Source organism: Ranitomeya imitator, chromosome 3 (assembly GCF_032444005.1).
Source record: "Ranitomeya imitator isolate aRanImi1 chromosome 3, aRanImi1.pri, whole genome shotgun sequence".
Lineage (NCBI taxonomy): Eukaryota > Metazoa > Chordata > Amphibia > Anura > Dendrobatidae > Ranitomeya > Ranitomeya imitator.
Genome location: NC_091284.1, coordinates 493,761,793 through 493,787,413, shown reverse-complemented (window position 1 = coordinate 493,787,413; position 25,621 = coordinate 493,761,793).

The following is a 25,621-nucleotide window of genomic DNA, read 5'->3' as shown; positions in this document are numbered from 1 at the left end:
CTCAGCCAACGGCAAAAATGACACCCAATCATCCTGGTCAGCGGAAACAAAACATCTCAGATATGTTTCCAAGGTCTGATTGGTTCGTTCGGTCTGGCCATTAGTCTGAGGATGGAAGGCCGAGGAAAAAGATAGGTCAATGCCCATCCTACCACAAAAGGCTCGCCAGAACCTCGAGACAAACTGGGAACCTCTGTCAGAAACAATATTCTCAGGAATGCCATGTAAACGAACCACATGCTGGAAGAACAAAGGCACCAAATCAGAGGAGGAAGGCAATTTAACCAAGGGCACCAGATGGACCATTTTAGAAAAGCGATCACAGACCACCCAAATGACAGACATTTTTTGAGAAACGGGAAGGTCAGAAATGAAATCCATCGAAATATGTGTCCAAGGCCTCTTCGGGACCGGCAAGGGCAAAAGCAACCCACTGGCACGTGAACAGCAGGGCTTAGCCCTAGCACAAATTCCACAGGACTGCACAAAAGCACGCACATCCCGTGACAGAGATGGCCACCAGAAGGATCTAGCAACCAACTCCCTGGTACCAAAGATTCCTGGATGACCGGCCAGCACCGAACAATGAAGTTCAGAGATAACTTTACTAGTCCACCTATCAGGGACGAACAGTTTCTCGGCCGGACAACGATCAGGTTTATTAGCCTGAAATTTCTGCAACACTCTCCGCAAATCAGGGGAGATGGCAGACACAATGACTCCTTCCTTGAGGATACTCGCCGGCTCAGATAACCCCGGAGAGTCGGGCACAAAACTCCTAGACAGAGCATCCGCCTTCACATTTTTAGAGCCCGGAAGGTATGAAATCACAAAATCAAAACGAGCAAAAAATAACGACCAACGGGCCTGTCTAGGATTCAAGCGCTTGGCAGACTCAAGATAAGTAAGGTTCTTATGATCAGTCAAAACCACCACGCGATGCTTAGCACCCTCAAGCCAATGACGCCACTCCTCGAATGCCCACTTCATGGCCAGCAACTCTCGGTTGCCCACATCATAATTACGCTCAGCAGCAGAAAATTTCCTGGAAAAGAAAGCACATGGTTTGAACACTGAGCAACCAGAACCTCTCTGTGACAAAACCGCCCCTGCACCAATCTCAGAAGCATCAACCTCGACCTGGAACGGAAGAGAAACATCAGGTTGACACAACACAGGGGCACAGCAAAAACGACGCTTCAACTCCTGAAAAGCTTCCACGGCAGCAGAAGACCAATTAACCAAATCAGCACCCTTCTTGGTCAAATCGGTCAATGGTCTGGCAATGCTAGAAAAATTACAGATGAAGCGACGATAAAAATTAGCAAAGCCCAGGAATTTCTGCAAACTTTTTAGAGATGTCGGCTGAGTCCAATCCTGGATGGCCTGAACCTTAACCGGATCCATCTCGATAGTAGAAGGGGAAAAGATGAACCCCAAAAATGAAACTTTCTGCACACCGAAGAGACACTTTGATCCCTTCACGAACAAGGAATTAGCACGCAGTACCTGGAAAACCATTCTGACTTGCTTCACATGAGACTCCCAATCATCTGAGAAGATCAAAATGTCATCCAAGTAAACAATCAAGAATTTATCCAGATACTCACGGAAAATGTCATGCATAAAAGACTGAAAAACAGATGGAGCATTGGCAAGTCCGAACGGCATCACCAGATACTCAAAATGACCCTCGGGCGTATTAAATGCCGTTTTCCATTCATCTCCCTGCCTGATTCTCACCAGATTATACGCACCACGAAGATCAATCTTAGTAAACCAACTAGCCCCCTTAATCCGAGCAAACAAGTCAGAAATCAATGGCAAGGGATACTGAAACTTAACAGTGATCTTATTAAGAAGGCGGTAATCAATACACGGTCTTAGCGAACCATCCTTCTTGGCTACAAAAAAGAACCCTGCTCCCAATGGTGACGACGATGGGCGAATATGTCCCTTCTCCAGGGACTCCTTCACATAACTGCGCATAGCGGTGTGTTCAGGTACGGACAAATTAAATAAACGACCCTTAGGGAATTTACTACCAGGAATCAAATCGATAGCACAATCACAATTCCTATGCGGAGGTAGGGCATCAGACTTGGACTCTTCAAATACATCCTGAAAGTCCGACAAGAACTCTGGGATGTCAGAAGGAATGGATGACGAAATAGACAAAAATGGAACATCACCATGTACTCCCTGACAACCCCAGCTGGTTACCGACATAGAGTTCCAATCCAATACTGGATTATGGGTTTGTAGCCATGGCAACCCCAACACGACCACATCATGCAAATTATGCAGTACCAAAAAGCGAATAACTTCCTGATGTGCAGGAGCCATGCACATGGTCAGCTGGGCCCAGTACTGAGGCTTATTCTTGGCCAAAGGTGTAGCATCAATTCCTCTCAACGGAATAGGACACCGCAAAGGCTCCAAGAAAAATCCACAACGTTTAGCATAATCCAAATCCATCAGATTCAGGGCAGCGCCTGAATCCACAAACGCCATGACAGAATATGATGACAAAGAGCACATTAAGGTAATGGACAAAAGGAATTTGGACTGTACAGTACCAATAACGGCAGAGCTATCGAACCGCCTAGTGCGTTTAGGACAATTAGAAATAGCATGAGTAGAATCACCACAATAGAAACACAGTCTGTTCAGACGTCTGTGTTTGTGCCGTTCTACTTTAGTCATAGTCCTGTCGCACTGCATAGGCTCAGGCTTACTCAGAGACAATACCGCCAGATGGTGCACAGATTTACGCTCGCGCAAGCGACGACCGATCTGAATGGCCAAGGACATAGACTCATTCAAACCAGCAGGCATAGGAAATCCCACCATTACATCCTTAAGAGCTTCAGAGAGACCCTTTCTGAACAAAGCCGCTAGTGCAGATTCATTCCACAGAGTGAGTACTGACCATTTTCTAAATTTCTGACAATATACTTCTACATCATCCTGACCCTGGCATAAAGCCAGCAGATTTTTCTCAGCTTGATCCACTGAATTAGGCTCATCGTAAAGCAATCCCAGCGCCTGGAAAAATGCATCAACATTACTCAATGCAGAATCTCCTGGTGCAAGAGAAAACGCCCAGTCCTGTGGGTCGCCGCGCAAAAAAGAAATAATAATCAAAACCTGTTGAATAGGATTACCAGAAGAATGAGGTTTCAAGGCCAAAAATAGCTTACAATTATTTCTGAAGCTCAGGAACTTAGTTCTGTCACCAAAAAACAAATCAGGAATCGGAACTCTTGGTTCTAGCATCGATTTCTGATCAATAGTATCTTGAATCTTTTGTACATTTACAACGAGATTATCCATTGAGGAGCACAGAGCCTGAATATCCATGTCCACAGCTGTGTCCTGAAGCACTCTAATGTCTAGGGGAAAAAAAAAGACTGAAGACAGAGCTAAGAAAAAAAAATGATGTCAGGATTTCTTTTTTCCCTCTATTGGAAATCATTGATTGGCTCCTTGTACTGTTATGGCTGGCAATCAGGCAACACAGCGTGCAGTAATCAGCGCACATACAGAGATCTGGCAATAACCAAAAACAATAGGACGAGCTCTGAGACGTGGAATCTCTGTAGACTGCAGTACCTGATCTATCCTCACACAACTATAAGCAGCAGTGGATTGCGCCTATCAACTACCTATGCAACTCGGCACTGCCTGAGGAGCTGACTAGCCTGAAGATAGAAATACAAGCCTGACTTACCTCAGAGAAATACCCCAAAGGAATAGGCAGCCCCCCACATATAATGACTGTTAGCAAGATGAAAAGACAAACGTAGGAATGAAATAGATTCAGCAAAGTGAGGCCCGATATTCTAGACAGAGCGAGGATAGCAAAGAGAACTATGCAGTCTACAAAAAACCCTAAAACGAAAACCACGCAAAGGGGCAAAAAGACCCACCGTGCCGAACTAACAGCACGGCGGTGCACCCCTTTGCTTCTCAGAGCTTCCAGCAAAAGTTAATAGCAAGCTGGACAGAAAAAACAGAAAACAAACTAGAAGCACTTATCTAGCAGAGCAGCAGGCCCAAGGAAAGATGCAGTAGCTCAGATCCAACACTGGAACATTGACAAGGAGCAAGGAAGACAGACTCAGGTGGAGCTAAATAGCAAGGCAGCCAACGAGCTCACCAAAACACCTGAGGGAGGAAGCCCAGAGACTGCAATACCACTTGTGACCACAGAAGTGAACCCAGCCACAGAATTCACAACAATAACCCTTCCATTTAACCAGATACTGGAGTTTCCGTCTTGAAACACGAGAATCCAAAATCTTCTCCACAATATACTCCAATTCCCCCTCCACCAAAACCGGGGCAGGAGGCTCAACAGATGGAACCATAGGTGCCACGTATCTCCGCAACAATGACCTATGGAATACGTTATGTATGGAAAAAGAATCTGGAAGAGTCAGACGAAAAGACACAGGATTAAGAACCTCAGAAATCCTATACGGACCAATAAAACGAGGTTTAAACTTAGGAGAGGAAACCTTCATAGGAATATGACGAGAAGATAACCAAACCAGATCCCCAACACGAAGTCGGGGAACCACACGGCGTCTGCGATTAGCGAAAAGTTGAGCCTTCTCCTGGGACAAGGTCAAATTGTCCACTACCTGAGTCCAAATCTGCTGCAACCTGTCCACCACAATATCCACACCAGGACAGTCCGAAGACTCAACCTGTCCAGAAGAGAAACGAGGATGGAACCCAGAATTGCAGAAAAACGGTGAAACCAAGGTAGCCGAGCTGGCCCGATTATTAAGGGCGAACTCAGCCAAAGGCAAAAAGGACACCCAGTCATAATGATCAGCAGAAACAAAGCACCTCAGATATGTTTCCAAGGTCTGATTGGTTCGCTCGGTCTGGCCATTAGTCTGAGGATGGAAAGCCGAGGAAAAAGACAAGTCAATACCCATCCTACCACAAAAGGCTCGCCAAAACCTCAAAATAAACTGGGAACCTCTGTCAGAAACAATATTCTCTGGAATGCCATGCAAACGAACCACATGCTGGAAGAAAAAAGGCACCAAATCAGAGGAGGAAGGCAATTTAGACAAGGGTACCAGATGGACCATCTTAGAAAAGCGATCACAGACCACCCAAATGACCGACATCTTTTGAGAAACGGGAAGGTCAGAAATAAAATCCATAGAGATATGTGTCCAAGGCCTCTTCGGGACCGGCAAGGGCAAAAGCAACCCACTGGCACGAGAACAGCAGGGCTTAGCCTGAGCACAAATCCCACAGGACTGCACAAAAGCACGCACATCCCGCGACAGAGAGGGCCACCAAAAGGATCTAGCCACTAACTCTCTGTTACCAAAGATTCCAGGATGACCAGCCAACACCGAACAATGAAGTTCAGAGATAACTCTATTCGTCCACCTATCAGGGACAAACAGTTTCTCCGCTGGGCAACGATCAGGTTTATTAGCCTGAAATTTTTGCAGCACCCGCCGCAAATCAGGGGAGATGGCAGACACAATTACTCCTTCCTTGAGGATACCCGCCGGCTCAGATAAACCCGGAGAGTCGGGTACAAAACTCCTAGACAGAGCATCCGCCCTCACATTTTTAGAGCCCGGAAGGTACGAAATCACAAAGTCAAAACGGGCAAAAAACAACGACCAACGAACTTGTCTAGGATTCAAGCGCTTGGCAGACTCGAGATAAGTCAAGTTCTTATGATCAGTCAATACCACCACGCGATGCTTAGCTCCTTCAAGCCAATGACGCCACTCCTCGAATGCCCACTTCATGGCCAGCAACTCTCGGTTGCCCACATCATAATTACGCTCAGCAGGCGAAAAACTTCCTGGAAAAGAAAGCGCATGGTTTCATCACTGAGTAACCAGAACCTCTCTGCGACAAAACAGCCCCTGCTCCAATCTCAGAAGCATCAACCTCGACCTGGAACGGAAGAGAAACATCTGGTTGACACAACACAGGGGCAGAAGAAAAACGACGCTTCAACTCTTGAAAAGCTTCCACAGCAGCAGAAGACCAATTGACCACATCAGCACCCTTCTTGGTCAAATCGGTCAATGGTTTAGCAATACTAGAAAAATTGCAGATGAAGCGACGATAAAAATTAGCAAAGCCCAGGAACTTTTGCAGACTTTTCAGAGATGTCAGCTGAGTCCAATCATGGATGGCTTGGACCTTAACAGGATCCATCTCGATAGAAGAAGGGGAAAAGATGAACCCCAAAAATGAAACCTTCTGCACACCAAAGAGACACTTTGATCCCTTCACAAACAAAGAATTAGCACGCAGGACCTGAAAAACCGTTCTGACCTGCTTCACATGAGACTCCCAATCATCCGAGAAGATCAAAATGTCATCCAAGTACACAATCAGGAATTTATCCAGGTACTCTCGGAAGATGTCATGCATAAAGGACTAAAACACTGATGGAGCATTGCCAAGTCCGAACGGCATCACGAGATACTCAAAATGACCCTCGGGCGTATTAAATGCAGTTTTCCATTCATCACCTTGCTTAATTCGCACCAGATTATACGCACCACGAAGATCTATCTTTGTGAACCAACTAGCCCCCTTAATCCGAGCAAACAGATCAGATAACAATGGCAAGGGGTACTGAAATTTAACCGTGATCTTATTAAGAAGGCGGTAATCTATACAAGGTCTCAGCCAACCATCCTTCTTGGCTACAAAAAAGAACCCTGCTCCTAATGGCGACGATGACGGGCGAATATGCCCCTTCTCCAGGGATTCCTTCACATAACTGCGCATAGCGGTGTGCTCAGGCACGGACAAATTAAACAATCGACCTTTTGGGAATTTACTACCAGGAATCAAATTGATAGCACAATCACAATCCCTATGCGGAGGTAGGGTATTGGACTTGGGCTCATCAAATACATCCCGGTAATCAGACAAGAACTCTGGGACCTCAGAAGGAGTGGATGACGAAATTGACAGAAATGGAACATCACCATGTACCCCCTGATAACCCCAGCTGGACACCGACATGGATTTCCAATCTAATACTGGATTATGGGCTTGTAGCCATGGCAACCCCAACACGACCACATCATGCAGATTATGCAACACCAGAAAGCGAATAACCTCCTGATGTGCAGGAGCCATGCACATGGTCAGCTGGGTCCAGCATTGAGGCTTATTCTTGGCCAAAGGCGTAGCATCAATTCCTCTCAATGGAATAGGACACTGCAAGGGCTCCAAGAAAAACCCACAACGCTTAGCATATTCCAAGTCCATCAAATTCAGGGCAGCGCCTGAATCCACAAATGCCATGACAGAATATGATGACAAAGAGCAGATCAAGGTAACGGACAGAAGAAATTTTGACTGTACAGTACCAATGGTGGCAGACCTAGCGAACCGCTTAGTGCGCTTAGGACAATCAGAGATAGCATGAGTGGAATCACAACAGTAGAAACACAGACCATTCAGACGTCTATGTTCTTGCCGTTCAACTCTGGTCAAGGTCCTATCACACTGCATAGGCTCAGGTTTAAGCTCAGGTAATACCGCCAAATGGTGCACAGGTTTACGCTCACGCAAGCGTCGACCGATCTGAATGGCTAAAGACATAGACTCATTCAAACCAGCAGGCATAGGAAATCCCACCATGACATCCTTAAGGGCTTCAGAGAGACCCTTTCTGAATATTGCTGCCAGCGCAGATTCATTCCATTGAGTGAGCACTGACCACTTTCTAAATTTCTGACAATATACCTCTATCTCATCCTGAGCCTGACAAAGAGCCAGCAAAGTTTTTTCTGCCTGATCCACTGAATTAGGCTCATCGTACAGCAACCCAAGCGCCAGGAAAAACGCATCGATATTACTCAATGCAGGATCTCCTGACGCAAGAGAAAACGCCCAGTCCTGAGGGTCGCCGCGCAAAAAAGAAATGACGATCCTAACCTGTTGAATTGGGTCACCAGAAGAGCGAGGTTTCAAAGCCAGAAATAGTTTACAATTATTTTTGAAACTCAGAAATTAGGTTCTATCTCCAAAAAACAAATCTGGAATAGGAATTCTCGGTTCAAGCAAAGAATTCTGGACCACAAAATCTTGAATATTTTGAACTCTTGCCGTGAGCTGATCCACACATGAAGACAGACCTTTAATGTCCATTGCTACACCTGTGTCCTGAACCACCCAAATGTCTAGGGGAAAAAAAAGACAAAACACAGTGCAAAGAAAAAAAAATGGTCTCAGAACTTCTTTTTTCCCTCTATTGAGAATCATTAGCACTTTGGGCTTCCTGTACTGTTATGAAAGGCAATTCAGAATCACAATGGACATGGAGGTCAGAGCACATACAGTGAACTGACAATAACCCAAAATAATAGAACGAGCTCTGAGACGTGGGAACTCTGCAGACCGCAATCCCTAAGCCTATCAAACCACACTAAAGGTAGCCGTGGAGTGCTCCTGACCAGAACCTAGGCGCCTCATCACAGCCTGAGAAACTAGCTAATCCTGAAGATAGAAAAATAAGCCTACCTTGCCTCAGAGAAATTCCCCAAAGGAAAAGGCAGCCCCCCACATATAATGACTGTGAGTAAGATGAAAACACAAACATAGAGATGAAACAGATTTAGCAAAGTGAGGCCCGACTAGCTGAACAGAACGAGGATAGGGAAGATAACTTTGCGGTCAGCACAAAAACGTATAAAAAACCACGCAGAGGGGACAAATAGACCCTCCGCACCGACTAACGGTACGGAGGTGGTCCCTCTGCATCTCAGAGCTTCCAGCAGGCGAGAAAAACCAATAAAGCAAGCTGGACAGAAAAATAGCAACAAAATAACAAAAGCAAAACTTAGCTTTGCAGAGCAGCAGGCCACAGGAATGATCCAGGGAAAAAACAAGTCCCACACTGAAACATTGACAGGAAGCATAGATCAAAGCATCAGGTGGAGTTAAGTAGAGAAGAAGCTAACGAGCTCACCAGATCACCTGAGGGAGGAAACTCAGAAGATGCAGTACCACTTTCCTCCACAAACGGAAGATCCCAGAGAGAATCAGCCGAAGTACCACTTGTGACCACAGGAGTGAACTCTGCCACAGAATTCACAACAGTATCATATTGCACAGTCAGCTGCTAAGGGAAGAATACCCCTAACCTGGGACTAGACCGAAACAAAATTTCATATGGTGACAGCTTTTCTGGGCCTCTGGGAGTGTGCCTAACACTAAGTAGTATGATTGGGAGTGTCTCATGCCATGGTTTGTGTGTCTCTTGGACAACTTTCAACATCCTGTTCTTAAGTGTCCCATTCAGTCTTTCTACTGTCCCGCTACTCTGGGGGTGGTAGGGAGTGTGTAGGCCTAAGTCTGACCCTGCTGCTGACCAGATCTCCCATGTGAGATTTGCTGTGAATGTGGGTCCCTGGTCACTCTCTATCACTTCTGGGACCCCATATCTGCATATCTCATCTCTGAGAGTAGATTCTTTGCAGTAGTCTTTGCTGGTTCCTCACTGGGAAAAACTTCTGGCCATCCTGAGGACACGTCCACGACCACGAGGGCATATTCGAATCCCCCACTTGGCAACGTCTGGATGTGGTCTATCTGGATCCTCTGGAAAGGGTACAGTGGTCTGGCAAGATGATGTGTGGGAACTTTCTCAATTCTTCCAGGGTTGCATTTGCCACAGGTCAAACAGCTGCTAGTGAACTTGGCTGTTAGGGTGGAGATCCCTGGAGCGAACCAGTAAGCACCAATCAGAACATTCATCTGTTTCTTTGATCTGTGTGTGGGCCCATGTGCCCACTGGACCACCATAGGGTACATGCTTTGGCGTAAACAGCGTTTGTAGTCCATTGCGTATACCCTTCCCTCTTCATGTGTTGATCCTTTCCGCATCCAGCATTCCTTCTTGTCCTTTTGGGGCTTGCTCTTGCAGCTTTTTGAACAGATCCCAGGACGTCATCTGGTCGGGTTTCTTGTCTTCAGGTGTCATGTAGTAGCCATCCGGCTCTACGACCTCTCCCACTTCTCCATATTGTCTTCCTTTGGCTGCTTCTTTGGCTGCCATATCCGCCATGTTGTTGCCCCATGCCTCTACTGTGTTCAATTTTCCATGTGCTTTGACTTTTAGTACTGCCACCATTTTTGGAAGTTGGAGTGCATCCAGCAGGTCCTTGATTGCTCCATGATGCTTCACGGCTGTTCCGCTTGCTGTGATGAAGTCCCTTGCAGCCCAGATGGGTCCAAAGTCATGTGCTATGCCATGCGAATACCTTGAATCAGTGTATATGTTTTGCAGTTTTGCCTTCTGCAATCTGGCAGGCCTTTGTCAGCGCTATCAGTTCTGCTTCCTGGGCTGACAGACTAGGCGGCAGACTTCTGGACCACAAGATCTCTTGATTGCTGGTCACTAGGGTTGAGCGACTTTTACTTTTATAGTATCGGGTCGGGTTTCACGAAACCCGACTTTCTCAAAAGTCGGGTCGAGTGAAATCGGCCAATCCTATAGAAAAGTCGGGGTCGGCCGAAACACGAAACCCAATGCAGTGCATTGGGTTTCTAATGGTTCCCAGGGTCTGAAGGAGAGGAAACTCTCCTTCAGGCCCTGGGATCCATATTTAAGTGTAAAATAAAGAATTAAAATAAAAAATATTGCTATACTCACCCTCTGACGTGCCCTGGTACTAACCGGCAGCCTTCCTTCCTTAGAATCAGCGCGTGAAAGATTTTAGATGACATCGCGGCTTGTGATTGGTCGCGTGACCGCCCATGTGATCGCTCACGTGACCAATCACAAGCCGCGACGTCACCGAAGGTCCTTCAAGCGCTGATTCTTAGGAAGGAAAGCTGCCGGAAAGAAGCAGGGCGCGTCCGAGGGTGAGTATATACCTAATAGGAATATACTCACCCTCGGACGCGCCCTGCTTCTTTCCGGCAGCCTTCCTTCCAGCAGCCTTCCTTCCTAAGAATCAGCGCTTGAAGGAACTTCGGTGACGTCGCGGCTTGTGATTGGTCGCGTGAGCGGTCTCATGGGCGGTTGCGCGACCAATCACAAGCCGCCACGTCTTCTAAGGTCTTTCACGTGCTGATTCTAAGGAAGGAATGCTGCCGGTTAGTACCAGGGCGCGTCAGAGGGTGAGTATAGCAATATTTTTTATTTTAATTCTTTATTTTACACTTAAATATGGATTCCGATACCGATTTCCGATATTGCAAACATATCGGAACTCGGTATCGGAATTCCGATACCAGATTCAGAAGATCGCCGACCTCATGGCCGACCCCACACAGGGGTCGGGTCGGGTTTCATGAAACCCGACTTTGCCAAAAGTCGGCCACTTCTGAAAATGGCCAACCCGTTTTGCTCAACCCTACTGGTCACTGCAAATCCCGTGTAGAATCTTCCGTCATCATCTGCAAATCTGGAGCCACACACATAGAGGACCAACTCTGGGTTGGTCAGTGGCTCTTCTGCCACCTTGGGTAGTCCTGCTGCTTCCTGTTGCATGATGCTGAAGCAATCATGGTAATTAGTAGGGTTGAGCGAAATGGATCGGACAAATTCAAAAATCGCCGACTTTCGGCAAAGTCGGGTTTCATGAAACCCGACCCGATCCTAGTGTGGGATCGGACATGAGGTCGGTGATCTGCACGCAAAAGTCGCGTTTCATATGATGCTTTCAGTGCCATTTTTCAGCCAATGAAGGAGAACGCAGAGTGTGGGCAGCGTGATGACATAGGTCTCGGTCCCCACCATCTTAGAGAAGGGCATGACAGTGATTGGCTTGCTTTCTGCGGCGTCACAGGGGCTATAAAGGGGCATGCACGCCGGCCGCCATCTTTCTTCTGCCGATCTTAGCATAGGGAGAGGTTGCTGCAGCTTCATCAGAAGAAGGGATATAGTTAGGGAGGGAAGATTAACCCCCAAACTGCTTGTGCTGTAGCGATTTCCACTGCCCAACATCACCATTTTTTGCAGGGACAGTGGAGGATATATTTTTGTGCATCAGCTCTGTAGCTTATTAGGCTGCCTTATAAGGCTCCCTGATAGCTGCATTGCTGTTTGCATGCTGCTGTGCAAACCAACTGCTTTTTTAAAAGCAAAAATCCTGTTGCTCCTTTCTGCACAGTTCTCTTGTTTATTTGTCCACACTTTTTTGTGCAACAGTCCTTTTTATTGCTGCCAAACTTGTCCTGAGATCATTTTAGGGAGATTGAAATTGTACTACAGCCCTTGTATTTTTTTGATATATCTTCCAGCCACGTCCTGCCACTTACATTGTGTAGTGTAATACACTGGGCCTGAGTTTTGTTGCAGTCTCCCCCCCAAAAAAGGGAGATTGAAATTGGCACTAAGTTGATCTACATCAGTTCTGTTAGTTTGTCGTACATCTTCCAGCCACATTCTGCCACTTACATTGTGTAGTGTAATACACTGGGCCTGAGTTTTGGTGCAGTCTCCCCACAAAAAAGGGAAATGTAAATTGGCACTAAGTGGATCTATGTTATAGTTCTGTTAGTTTGTCATACATCTTCCAGTCACGTTCTGCCACTTACATTGTGTAGTGTAATACACTGGGCCTGAGTTTTGGTGCAGTCTCCCCCCAAAAAAGGGAGATTTAAATTGGCACTAAGTGGATCTACGTCACAGTTCTGTTAGTTTATCGTACATCCTCCAGCCACGTTCTGCCACTTACATTGTGTAGAGTAATACACTGGGCCTGAGTTTTGTTGCAGTCTGCCCCCCAAAAAAGGGAGAATTAAATTGGCACTAAGTGGATCTACATCACAGTTCTGTTAGTTTGTCATACATCTTCCAGCCACATTCTGCCACTTACATTGTGTAGTGTAATACACTGGGCCTGAGTTTTGTTGCAGTCTCCACCCCAAAAAAGGGAGATGTAAATTGGCACTAAGTGAATGTACGTCACAGTTCTGTTAGTTTGTCATACATCTTCCAGCCACGTTCTGCCACTTACATTGTGTAGCGTAAAACACTGGGCCTGAGTTTTGGTGCAGTCTCCCCACAAAAAAGGAAGATTTAAATTGGCACTAAGTGGATCTACGTCAGTCCTGTTAGTTTGTCGTATATCAGCCAGCCACGTTCTGCCACTTACACTGTGTAGTGTAATACACTACGCCTGAGTTTTGTTGCAGTCTCCCCCCCAAAAAAGAGAGATTAAAATTGGCACTAAGTGGATCTACGTCACAGTTCTGTTAGTTTGTCATACATCTTCCAGCCACGTTCTGCCACTTACATTGTGTAGTGTAATACACTGGGCCTGAGTTTTGGTGCAGTCTCCCCCCCAAAAAAAGGGAGATTTAAATTGGCACTAAGTGGATCTACGTCACAGTTCTGTTAGTTTGTCGTACATCTTCCAGCCACATTCTGCCACTTACATTGTGTAGTGTAATACACTGGGCCTGAGTTTTGTTGCAGTCTCCCCCCAAAAAAAGGGAGATTTAAATTCTTCACAAGTTTATATACACCTTCTACCTTGTTTCACAGTACCATATAACGGTTGTTATTTTGGTTAGTTTTTTCCAAAAATGTGGAATTCTGGTGGAAGAGGCCGTGGGCGGTCGTTGCCAGCTGGTACTGATGGTGGTGGTGGTGGAGCATCTGGTGGTAGTGGGAAAAGCAAAATAGCACCAAAGCCTCGAGGTGTTGAGCCAGCGTCATCGTCTGGCTACACAAGGCCTCGAAGGCTCCCTTATATGGGAGTAGGAAAACAGCTTTTAAAGCCGGAGCAGCAGGAAAAAGTTTTGGCTTTCCTTGCTGACTCAGCCTCTAGCTCTTTCGCCTCCTCTTCGGAAGGTTTGAAATCTAAAAGCAGCGAGTCGTCAGTGGATGCTCCCGGTCAGGAACAAGTCACTTCCTTGTGTCCTTTACCCAAACCAAAAGTGAAGGATGTGGCAGGCGAAACTACAGTTTACTCCATGGAGCTCTTTACACATACCGTGCCTGGGTTAGAGAGGGAAATTGTTAAAAGCCCGTTACAAGATGATTCGGACATGGAGTGCACAGAAGCACAGCCACAGCTAGATTATTATGCTGTTCCATTGACTCAGATCACTACATTGCCCTCGCAGTGTACTGAGCCAGAATCTGACCCTGATGAGACTATGGTGCCCCATCATGAACGCTATAGCACCTTAGACGGTGACACAGAGGAAGGTGCACATGACATTGAAGAGGAGGTAATAGATGACCCAGTCGTTAACCCAGATTGGCAGCCATTGGGGAAGAGGGTGCCGCTGCTAGGAGCTCGGAAGTGGAGGAGGATGATCCACAGCAGCCATCTACATCGCAACAGCTTTCATCTGGTGGCAGGCCCGTATCTGGCCAAAAATGTTTGTCAAAACCAAAAACCGTTTTAGGACAGCGTGGCCATCTGGTGAAAGTAGCACAGCGTGCAATGCCAGAAACGGTAATCCATAGTAGGAAGAGTGCAGTGTGGGAATTTTTTAACCAAGATCCGAATGATCAATGCAAAGTTTTCTGTAAGAAGTGCTCAAAGAGCTTTAGCAGAGGGAAGAATCTCCTAAATTTAAATACAACGTGCATGCGTAGACATTTAACCAGCATGCCAAAAAAGAAAAAGTAGGCGCGCACTTACCCTGTTGCGGTGAATATCACTTTATTAGGACATATAAACAAACGGATAGCAGGGAGGGATAGGGTCAGCCACGGACAACGATCGTTTCGTGCTCTACGGCACTTCAACGGGTCCTAATGCTGAGTGGAACAGGAAGGAGTTTTATAGACCCATCTGGATCCCAGACTCCTCCCCCTGGACTCCAAACATAAACAGTGTTACATTTAAAACAAAATGGTATTAAAAACAACAATAATAAAATAGCACATGCTGAGAACTACAAATAAACCGAATACAGCTTTTAGAAACCAAGATTGAGACACTTTTATAAGAAAACCGACATGTCGACTTTGTCATTTAAACCAGATGGTCCTGCTGCGTCTGCGCGCAGGATCCATCTGGCTTCTCTGCGCAGCAGGAGGCGGCGAAAATCCCCTCCTCCCTCAGGCAACGAGACCCGCTCCAAACCCGCAAATCTTAGTACTTGGGCATCTCCTGCATGGCAAGTGTGTAGATGGTCTATTAACCTTGGAGCTCCTTTCCCTGTTCTAATGGAGTAAAAATGCTCCCTAATCCGAACAAACAGTGGGCGGAAGGTTTTGCCAATATAGAAGCGTCTGCACGGACAAAAAAGAACATAGACGACATGGGTAGTCCTGCAAGAAATAAAGTCCCGTACAGTGTGCTGGATATGACCTACTCTAATTCTATTACCTGTATGATGGTACTTGCAGAAGTTGCAACCCCCGCATGTGAAGTTGCCTTTAGGGATACTATCTGTGAGCCAATTATTTTTGGTAGTGACAAAGCGGTTGCGGACTATGCTGTCTCTAATGTTTGTACTGCGACGGCTAGCAAAGAGAGGTCCCCTATCTATTATTTCTTTGAGGTCAGTATCTTGACGTAAAATACACCAATTTTTACGTATGACGGTTCTGATGTGGTTGTCAAGAGGGCCAAACTTAAAACTGAAGACAAACTTTTTTTCTTCTTTTTGTCTTTTTTGGAGGTGGTGGAAACATCCGTGGCTGCTGCTTTATCCTAGGCATTTTTTAAAATAGATGGGGGGTACCCACGTTTCTTAAATCTTCCAATCAAATCGACTGACTGCTGCGCAAAACCTGCAGGATCACTATTGATTCTCTTAACCCTAAGAAGTTGACTATAGGGCAGAGATCCCTTCATGTATGGCGGATGAGCACTGTTATAATGTAATAAAGAATTACATGCCGAGGGTTTACGATATACTCTAGTGGAGATCCCCCCGTCCTCAATGTGTAACTGGACATCCAAAAAGACCAAGTTGGTGCCTCCAAATTGCGAGGTAAACCCCATGTTCATGGTATTGGATGTCCCCAGGTACCTCACGAACTCCGTGAAGGCATCCTGGTGCCCATCCCACACCATGAACATGTCATCCACATACCTAGCATATAGCTTGATATGTCGAAGAAATGGGTTTTTGTTGGAATAAATATATTCCTCCTCAAACCTCGCAAGAAAGAGGTTTGCCAGGGTACATGCGACGGGGGTACCCATGGCGCCCACTGTTTGTTCGGATTAGGGAGCATTTTTACTCCATTAGAACAGGGAAAGGAGCTCCAAGGTTAATAGACCATCTACACACTTGCCATGCAGGAGATGCCCAAGTACTAAGATTTGCGGGTTTGGAGCGGGTCTCGTTGCCTGAGGGAGGAGGGGATTTGCGCCGCCTCCTGCTGCGCAGAGAAGCCAGATGGATCCTGCGCGCAGACGCAGCAGGACCATCTGGTTTAAATGACAAAGTCGACATGTCGGTTTTCTTATAAAAGTATCTCAATCTTGGTTTCTAAAAGCTGTATTCGGTTTATTTGTAGTTCTCAGCATGTGCTATTTTATTATTGTTGTTTTTAATACCATTTTGTTTTAAATGTAACACTGTTTATGTTTGGAGTCCAGGGGGAGGAGTCTGGGATCCAGATGGGTCTATAAAACTCCTTCCTGTTCCACTCAGCATTAGGACCCGTTGAAGTGCCGTAGAGCACGAAACGATCGTTGTCCGTGGCTGACCCTATCCCTCCCTGCTATCCGTTTGTTTATATGTCCTAATAAAGTGATATTCACCGCAACAGGGTAAGTGCGCGCCTACTTTTTCTTTTTTGCCATTTGGATTCTGCACACATTTTTCCTGGCAGCAGCACACCGTTGATTCTGGAGTAAAGGATTCATACAGCCAGTATCACTTTCTGTGGTGCTAGACCGATATTATAATACGGTCACTGAGTTGGACCTTTGAGCAGTGCGGATGTGTGTTTTCTCTACTATTGGCATTTAACCAGCATGCACTTGCAAGCCTGGACTAACTACCAAACGTCCAGTACCATTGGTGCACCTGTTCAGAATGAAGGTAGTCAGCAACGCTACATTGCTTCCCTCACAGTATGCCCAACGGTTAGGACACCACCAGCAGCAAATGTGGAGATATCGTCACAAGGTTCTTGGTAGGAAACACTGTAGGTAGGCCAACATCAAGAATACCAATGATAGATCAACATGTGCACAACCTAAGAAGGTGCATGGGTAGGTTCCCAAACCGTTATACCGAGTAAATACAAAACCCAGCACTCAACTTTGTGGTGAGAAGAAATGGAAATTTTATTGTATCCCAAGAAAACGTTTCGGTCACACAAAGGACCTCCGTCAGTAACATATACTGGGATAGGAGATGGGTGCTAGTGGCTATACACGCTGCCGATACTGTCCAGAGTACAGCGCTGATTCCTATGACAAGAGAGAGTGTGTCTTTATGCATCCTTATAGATGGCTGGTCACGCGGTGTCCACCGCTGTGTCGGTGGACACCGCGTGACCAGCCATCTATAAGGCTGCATGTGTGACCGAAATGTTTTCCTGCAAGAATACCATCACCAACCCTCTCTCAATCTGCCATGTCCACCACCACCCCCGCTAGTTCCACCATATGCAGCTCTCCAGTCCAGCTCACCCTGCAAGAGACTCTTGTTAGGAAAAGAAAGTTCTCATCCTGTCATCCGCGTACACAGGTTTTGAACGCCCACATTGCTAGACTAATCTCGTTAGATATGATGCCCTACCGGTTGGTTGAAAGAGAAGCTTTCAAAGCCCTGATGGCCTACGCAGTACCACGCTATGACCTACCCAGTCGACACTTCTTTGCGAGAAAAGCCATCACAGCCCTCCACCAGCATGTCAAAGACCGCATTGTCCATGCACTGAGGCAATCAGTCAGTAGAAAGGTGCACCTCACAACAGATGCATGGACCAGTAGGCATGGCCAGGGACGTTACGTGTTCATCACGGTGCACTGGGTTAATGTGGTCCACAGAGGACAGCCATAGTGGGACAGTTCTGCCTAGCCCACGGTCTAGGAAACAGTTGGCTGTAGGCGTTCGCCACACCTCCTCCTCCAGAAGTGAAATCTCGTCCACACAGCGCAGTCGCATGACCACTCCATCCGCAGCTGCCAGTGTTGCACACGAGGTGTCCCATTATGGAACAGCTAGTGGTAAGCGTCGACAGGATGTGCTACAAATGAAGTGTTTGGGCAACAACAGACACACCGCAGAAGTACTGGCTGAGTACTTGCAGCAAGAAACTCAGTCATGGCTGGGCAGTGTACATCTTGAGGCAGGCAAGGTAGTCAGTGATAACGGAAGGAATTGTATGGCTGTCATAGCCCTTTCAGAACTGAAACACATTCCTTACCTGGCTCACACCTTGAACCTGGTGGTGCAGTGAATCCTGAAAAATTATCTTTGCTCGCACATCTGCTGGTTGCCCGTACACTCCAGCCGTATGCAGAACCATCAGCGATCGCTGAATCTTCCGCAGCACCGCCTAATAATCGATGTTGCAACAAGGTGGAATTCCACACTGCACATGCTTCAGAGGCTGTGTGAACAGAGGCGTGCTGTCATTTATTTGTGGGAGGATACACATACACGGGCAGGCAGTTGGATGGCAGACATGGAGTTGTCTGGTGTGCAGTGGTCGAAGCTCCAAGACCTCTGTCAAGTCCTTCAGTGTTTTGAGGAATGCACACAGCTGGTAAGTGCAGACGACGCCATCAGCGTGAGCATCCCACTAATGCGTCTGCTGATGCAAAGTTTGACGCACATCAAGGAGCAGGCGTCTTCAGCCGAGGAGGAGGTGAGCCTTGATGACAGTCAGCCATTGTCTGGTCAGGGAACTCTCCTGGACGAGGTGGCAGACGAAGAGGAGGAGGATGGGGATGAATATTTATGGGAGGAGGATGCTTCTCAGGGGGCAATGGAAACTGGTGGCGTTGCAAGGTCAAGTACAGGTTTTTTCAGGCCACAAGTGATGTTGATTTGCAAGAAATTGCTCCTCAACCCAGCACAAGCAGTGAATTGACACCTGGAACATGCTGACAGTTTCTATAGCATGCAGATCTGCATTCTGTAGAATCGATCAGCCTGCACAAAATGAGTGACCCATAGTTGGACAAAGTGTAAAAGTAAGAATGAAATAAAATAAAAAAATTTAAATAATTGGAAAAATATTTTTAAAAATACTAAAAAATAATAATAAAAATACATATTTATTCTATCATTAAATCGGATGATGTCTGATTGCGCAAAAAAGTGATCAGGAGTGCAGTCTGACCTCACAGTGATCACTCTGCTTGGTCTCATTCCAGTTAGGAGTCTTGTGGAGAGTTGTCACTGTGTCGCTCTGCTGCCGATCTGCTGTACCTTGTGGTGCTACAGACTATTTTAGATTGTCACTACTTATGCTGCTGCTGACTAAAGAGATGATGAACAGAAGATCTGAAAGGCCTTCCTAATCTATTCATGTTTCCTGCTTTTTTTTAATCCACCCCAATCTCTCTCTCTCCTCTCTTTCCCCTTTCTCCCTAACCCCTCCCAATATCCCCTTCTGCCACTGAGCATTTATCGGTTCTTGATTGCTCAATTTTTGGCAGTTTTTTTCTTTTCCATCACCTTTGCTTGTTCTGTAGCTGCCGAGCACCGATCAGTGATGCATATCACTGATCAGCATCCATGCTCGATTTAAACCATGACTTCTTTTTTCCCTGTCAATTCACCCCCTCACCTTTCCACCATCTTTATGCATGGGTCCTGCAGCTACTGAGCCACTGATCAGTGATGCATGTCATTGATCCACATTCATGCTCACATTTGGCTTAGGACTTATTTTTTCCTGTCTATTCTTCCTCCTTTGCCCTAGTTCTATGTGTGCGTCCTGCAGCTACTGAGCGTTGATTAGTGATGCACATCACTGATCTGCATCTGGTTGTTTTTCTTTTTTTTTTCAAAAGGTCTACAAAAAAATTAAAACTATTTAAATTACTGTAGTTGATTGGTCTTGATTAAGGACAGTAAAGTATATTGTAGTAATTAGATTCTATTACTGTATTTATTAGTAAAATATAAGAATAAGCATCAGATAGTAAAGTGTAAAAAAAAATCTAAACTAATTTAATTAGATTGATAAAACTAAATAAGAGACTGTGTAATCCACAGTAAAAATATACTGCAGTAATTCCCTTATACTACAGTATTTTTTTTACAAAAATATTATCACAATTATAGTCAGATAGCTGTGGGCACTCAGTAATTGTTTCTATTGATGTTCATTTAGAATTTGTACTTTCAGAATTTTAGTTGAAAATTCTTGTATTACTTACATAGAATCAAAATTAGCATCAAATAATTGCGGGCGCTGAGTAATTTTTTTTACTGACGTCTGTTCAGTTGTGGTAATTCTTGTGGTAATTATACTATTTTTTTTCTGCTGCCCAAAATTAAGGTTAGCATAACTTAGCTGCAGGAGCACAGTAATTGCTTTTACGGTCATCAGTCTGATACATTTTTTTTATTTTACCAAATTTTTATATTCTCCTTTTTATTTTATTTTTAGCTTTTTATTTCTAGATTCTTTTATTCATTTTTTTTCCTTTTCTTTCTTTTATTCTAAGTGTAATAAATTAATAAAAGCAATACCAAACACACAATTAAATATAATTTGGTTATCCAACACACACGCACACGAAAAATACAGCACACCACACATGTGAAAAATAAAAGAAAGCTTTCAAGATACTGTTTGCCTTATGTCTGGAGCACATGGACATTGAGATATATTCAGAATGCAATGTAAATGGGTACTAAGACAATAACTCACAAACATACAGCCAATGTCAAAAACAACTAACTTCAACATAAAGAATAATGAGGCATTCTGGATGTGATGATATGACCCCCACAAAGACCTGATCTCAACATCATTGAGTTTGTGTGGGGTAACATTAAGAAACAGAAGGATTTGTGCATGCTTATATCCACAGAAGATCTGTGGTTCTATCTTCAAAATGTTTGAAACAACCTTCTTGCTGAGCTACTTAAAAAATGTATGCTGGTGTACCTAAAAGAATTAATTCTTTGATGCTGTTTTGAAGGAAAGGAAGGGTCACACCAAATAGTGATTTGATTTAAATTTCTCTTTTGTGCAGTCATTTTACATTTGATTAATTTGCTTCTGGTATGCACCTATTCACACTAGTTTGGATGTGCCAGTCTTTTTTCTGTCATTTCTATGTTAGCTTACTGACTGAGCACTCCTTCCCTCACCATCTGGTTTTTAATTACATCTATTCACACTTGGTTCCAGCCAACCCATATGTAGGTTTTATTGAAAGAGGTGTCCACATTCACCAAAGTATACAGACATTGGCCTTCGGTAAGTGTTCACATTAGGACAGGGAGTTCAGGGACACATCAGATTAATGAGACCACCTTGACAATGGTTGATGGGCTCACACTATTTGGCCAAATTCGGGGCAAAGCATCTCTGAAATATTTTTCCTAATGTTCAAAAGCCATTTTGCTATTCATATTTCATGTATTTCATATTAGTCATGCTTTGGCACGATAGAGTGCAACTTTTTTTGTATATTGTATATGGAGGTAGCTGCTCCTGGTATGCACCTATTCACACTAGTTTGGATGTGCCAGTCGTTTTTCTGTCATATCTATCTATCTATCTATCTATCTATCTATCTATCTATCTATCTATCTATCTATCTATCTATCTATCTATATTATATTGCGGTAGAAGTAAAAGTTCTCGCTTACTCACTTACAACGTGTCTTGAGTATCCATGCTCTCTGTTTTAAAATATTGTAACATATGAAATGTAGATTTTATGCAAAACATATACTGTAGAAAGCCAATATGAACAAGTAGAATCCTTAATAGCAAATATAGAAGAGAAAATACCTAGCCACTGTCAGTCTACTCAAGTTTTTATTCTTCTTCTCTCAGGCGACACCTCCTATCATTATTATTACTTTACAAGCACTGACAGTTTCAATATGAAAGAGTACATTTGCTCAGAATGTCTTGCTTTTTGTAAAACAATGCCCTGTAGATCTTGCCAGAAGTGAAAGTGCCAGCATCCCAAGTGAGAGAACAAAGGCAGCCTTCACATGTAGAAAAGGAAATACCTTTTATGTTTAGGTACCTATACTTGTTTATTTGTGTTGTCTTTTAAGATACTTGGAGGTAAAAAAAAAAAAATAAGATTATTATACGCTCCTTCATTCAAGCTTCCTGATTCTACATTTGGGAATTTTTACTTGATACTGAAAACCAAGTTTAGATTCTTCTCACAGCACTCACGCCGTAGTCTTTTTTGTGGATACAGTGGAGGTTTCTATGTTTAAGCTACTAACAGCTCTGATGGCCACTGTACCAGCAGTGTACACATGCCCAGCACCGCAGCATTCTTCCGCCAGACCACCATTTCCTGAATCACAGTAGAAAAATATTTATTTTCCCATCATGACCTTAGCTAAAAGCAACAGCACATTACAGTGAAGGTTATTTAAACGTTTAGTTTTTGTGTTATTGGACTGATTACTCACTATGTTTGTGACAAGTCTCATCAATTGTGGAACCTCTTATATGCACCGCCATTAATGCACAAAAGACCTATGTAAAGAGAAATCTTTTATTTGGGTTAGGCTAGATATTAGTCCAGTTTGCATTATATCCGCAGTGCTCGTTTCTACCTACGCAGCTGCAGTCAGACCATTATAGGCATCCTGTGATCAGAATAATGTCGAAGTTGACTATACATAATCAGGTTAGGCCGAGGATTCTACTTGTTCATATACACTTTATTCAATATTGTACAGAACACACTAGTGGAGCGCCCCGTAGGGCAGTGGGGTACTCGGTACCGGGCCCTTCAGTTCTCAAGGGTGACGTCACGGTGGCTGACCCGGTCCGTGGCCCTCGGGAGGTCATTGTAAAAGGGGAAAGGTCTTTAAGGGGGAAATGTTCATGATGCCACCTATGGTATTTGGTCAGGGTGACAGACGCTGCTTAGGGGTCCGCTGGGGTGATGTTATGGCAGCTAGATGGTATACCTTCCCACAGGTGAAGTGTGTCCCCAGGGCTTCCCAGAGTGTAGATGGTGGATGGTGTGAGGTGCAGTGAAGAACGAGGACACAAGGTTGCAGTCTCTTTACCTTTTTACTGAAGGCTTCAGCGTCCACCGTGCAGAGCACCAGACCACAGGGCAGGCAGAGTCCGGACGGTCTGAAGGCAAATCCAGAGTCCCCTTATCCAGGTGGAAATCAGTAGCCTTCCTCTAGCGCCTGGGTGATGTAGTCCCTTCATGCTAAGCTTCTCGGTAAGGTCCTCACAACTGTTGTAGATGTTCTAGATGTTAAGTCTCTCTCTGTCCCCCAGTTGGATAGGATCAAACCCATATGAGTGGTGGCTTGAGGCTTTTTACAGGGACTCTAGCATGCCCCAGGCCCCACAAGTTGCTACCGTGCCTCCTGGGTATAGGTTGAGCAGGTAATATGGAATTAGCTGTCCTGCCTGTTTCTGGAGCAAGGCATGGAGATGATTGCTCCCTCTGTGTTCCGGCTACCGGATCCTGTGCCTTAGAAGGAGGCAGCCTGTGTAGGGCAGAACTCCTTCTGGTTTCCTCTCCTTTTGCTATGACTTCATTTCTCACCCTCTCCAATACAATTTGCTGTTCTCGTCTCTTTCTTAGGATGCTGCCGCATCGGTAGGCAGTCGCAGCTCCGTGGCCTGCTGTCTAGGCCTCTGACAGGATCCCACCCCTGTCAGGGACCAACTACCTGAGTGGAGCTCAGATAGCAGCTCACTGGATGAAGCCCAGCCAGCTTCTGTCTAACTTCCTATCAAGACCACCAGTTTTATCTAATTGTGAAGAGTGCCCTAATAAATAGGAGCATGGCTCCCCCTGGTGGGCTGGAGTGTGAAGTGTGTTGTGTGGTTTGTGATACTTGGTAAAGTGATCTCCTTTATTGCCTTCAAACGTAACATCACTCCCCCTGGTGGAAGAATGACATTACTGCAACGACCAGGACTCTGGGAAAAGAAAACAACAATACATTATCAAAAAGACATGCAATTTTTAAATGCTATAAAACAAATTAATTTAACTATGCTTCCCTTTATGGGAGGTGAGGACACTTGAACATTACAAACCATATAAACCATAACATATTTACATTGCCGACTTACTTCTATAGCTGACCATTTTTGTAACAGATGTACTTAACTAACTATGAAACGCAATTACCCGTACAGGTATACTATCAAATTAGTGCCAAAGTAAACATTTTATCTTTATTCAAGTGCAAAACAACTATTCCTCTCTAAGTGCAAAGTTTTTAACTAACCCTCACAGGCTTACTTTAACAGTCTATCAACCCCCATGGGCTTACTGCATTTTTTGTCAATTTATTCAAAGTACATTAAACGTCAGATTCAAATTATTTATCAGTTTCTTCTTTCTACCGGGCGTTACAGACTCTCACGTCTGCTCAGCTGTTCTCCTATCGTACCAACTCTGCCTAGCTGATGTTCCATGACAAACTCCCTTTATGTTATTCAAAAGTGCATTATCAAATATTTTACTTCTAGCTACATACTATTAACTAGGCAAACTTAATTATATCTATTATATTAAAGGGAACCTGTCACCCCGGTTTTTCAGTACGAGATAAAAATACTGTTAAATAGGGCCTGAGCTGTGCGTTACTATAGTGTATTTTGTGTACCCTGATTCCACCCCTAAGCTGCTGAAATAACTTACCAAAGTCGCAATTTTCGCCTGTCAATCAGGCTGGTCAGGTCAGATGGGCGTGGCGACATCGCTGGTTCTTCCCCCAGATCTTGCATATATTTCCGTTGGCGGCGTAGTGGTTTGCGCATGCCCATCTTCTGAATCCACTGAGCAGGAGAAGTAAAAGCGCGCGATCGGCGCTATTTCCCTGGTGATCTGTGGGGGCGGCCATCTTCCTGAGGCCGCGCGTGCGCACATGGAGTCCTCTGCTGCCCGGGGCTTCAGGAAAATGGCCGCGGGATGCCGCGCGTGCGCAGATGGAGATCGCGGCGGCCATTTTCCTGAAGCCGGGTTCGCATCTCAACTTCAGGAAAATGGCCGCCGCGATCTCCATCTGCGCACGCGCGGCATCCCGCGGCCATTTTCCTGAAGCCCCGGGCAGCAGAGGACTCCATATGCGCACGCGCGGCCTCAGGAAGATGGCCGCCCCCACAGATCACCAGTCATATATGCAGTTTTTGCTCTGTTGTATGGTATAGTCTATTTTTTATTTAATTAATAAAGCAATTTTTTATGACCATATCCTTGCTCTGATTGTTTTTATGGGATTTTTTTCTATGCGGGGTGCTTGAATTTTCCCCTTCATTATATGTAGTGTTTCACTACAGTATTTACACACTGGGTGTTCTTAGGGTATTTTATTTATTAATTTATATAGTGATATTGATATATATATACATTTTAGCTAATTTTTACCCTATGTACATTAGTGTGTTTTATTAATTGGAGGGTGAGTATAAGAATGGGGGCACAGGGCTTATATTTAAAGCACCACTCCAGCACTGAAAAATAACACTGGAGTGCTGCTTTGAGATCCCATTGGGAGAACTATAACTCCC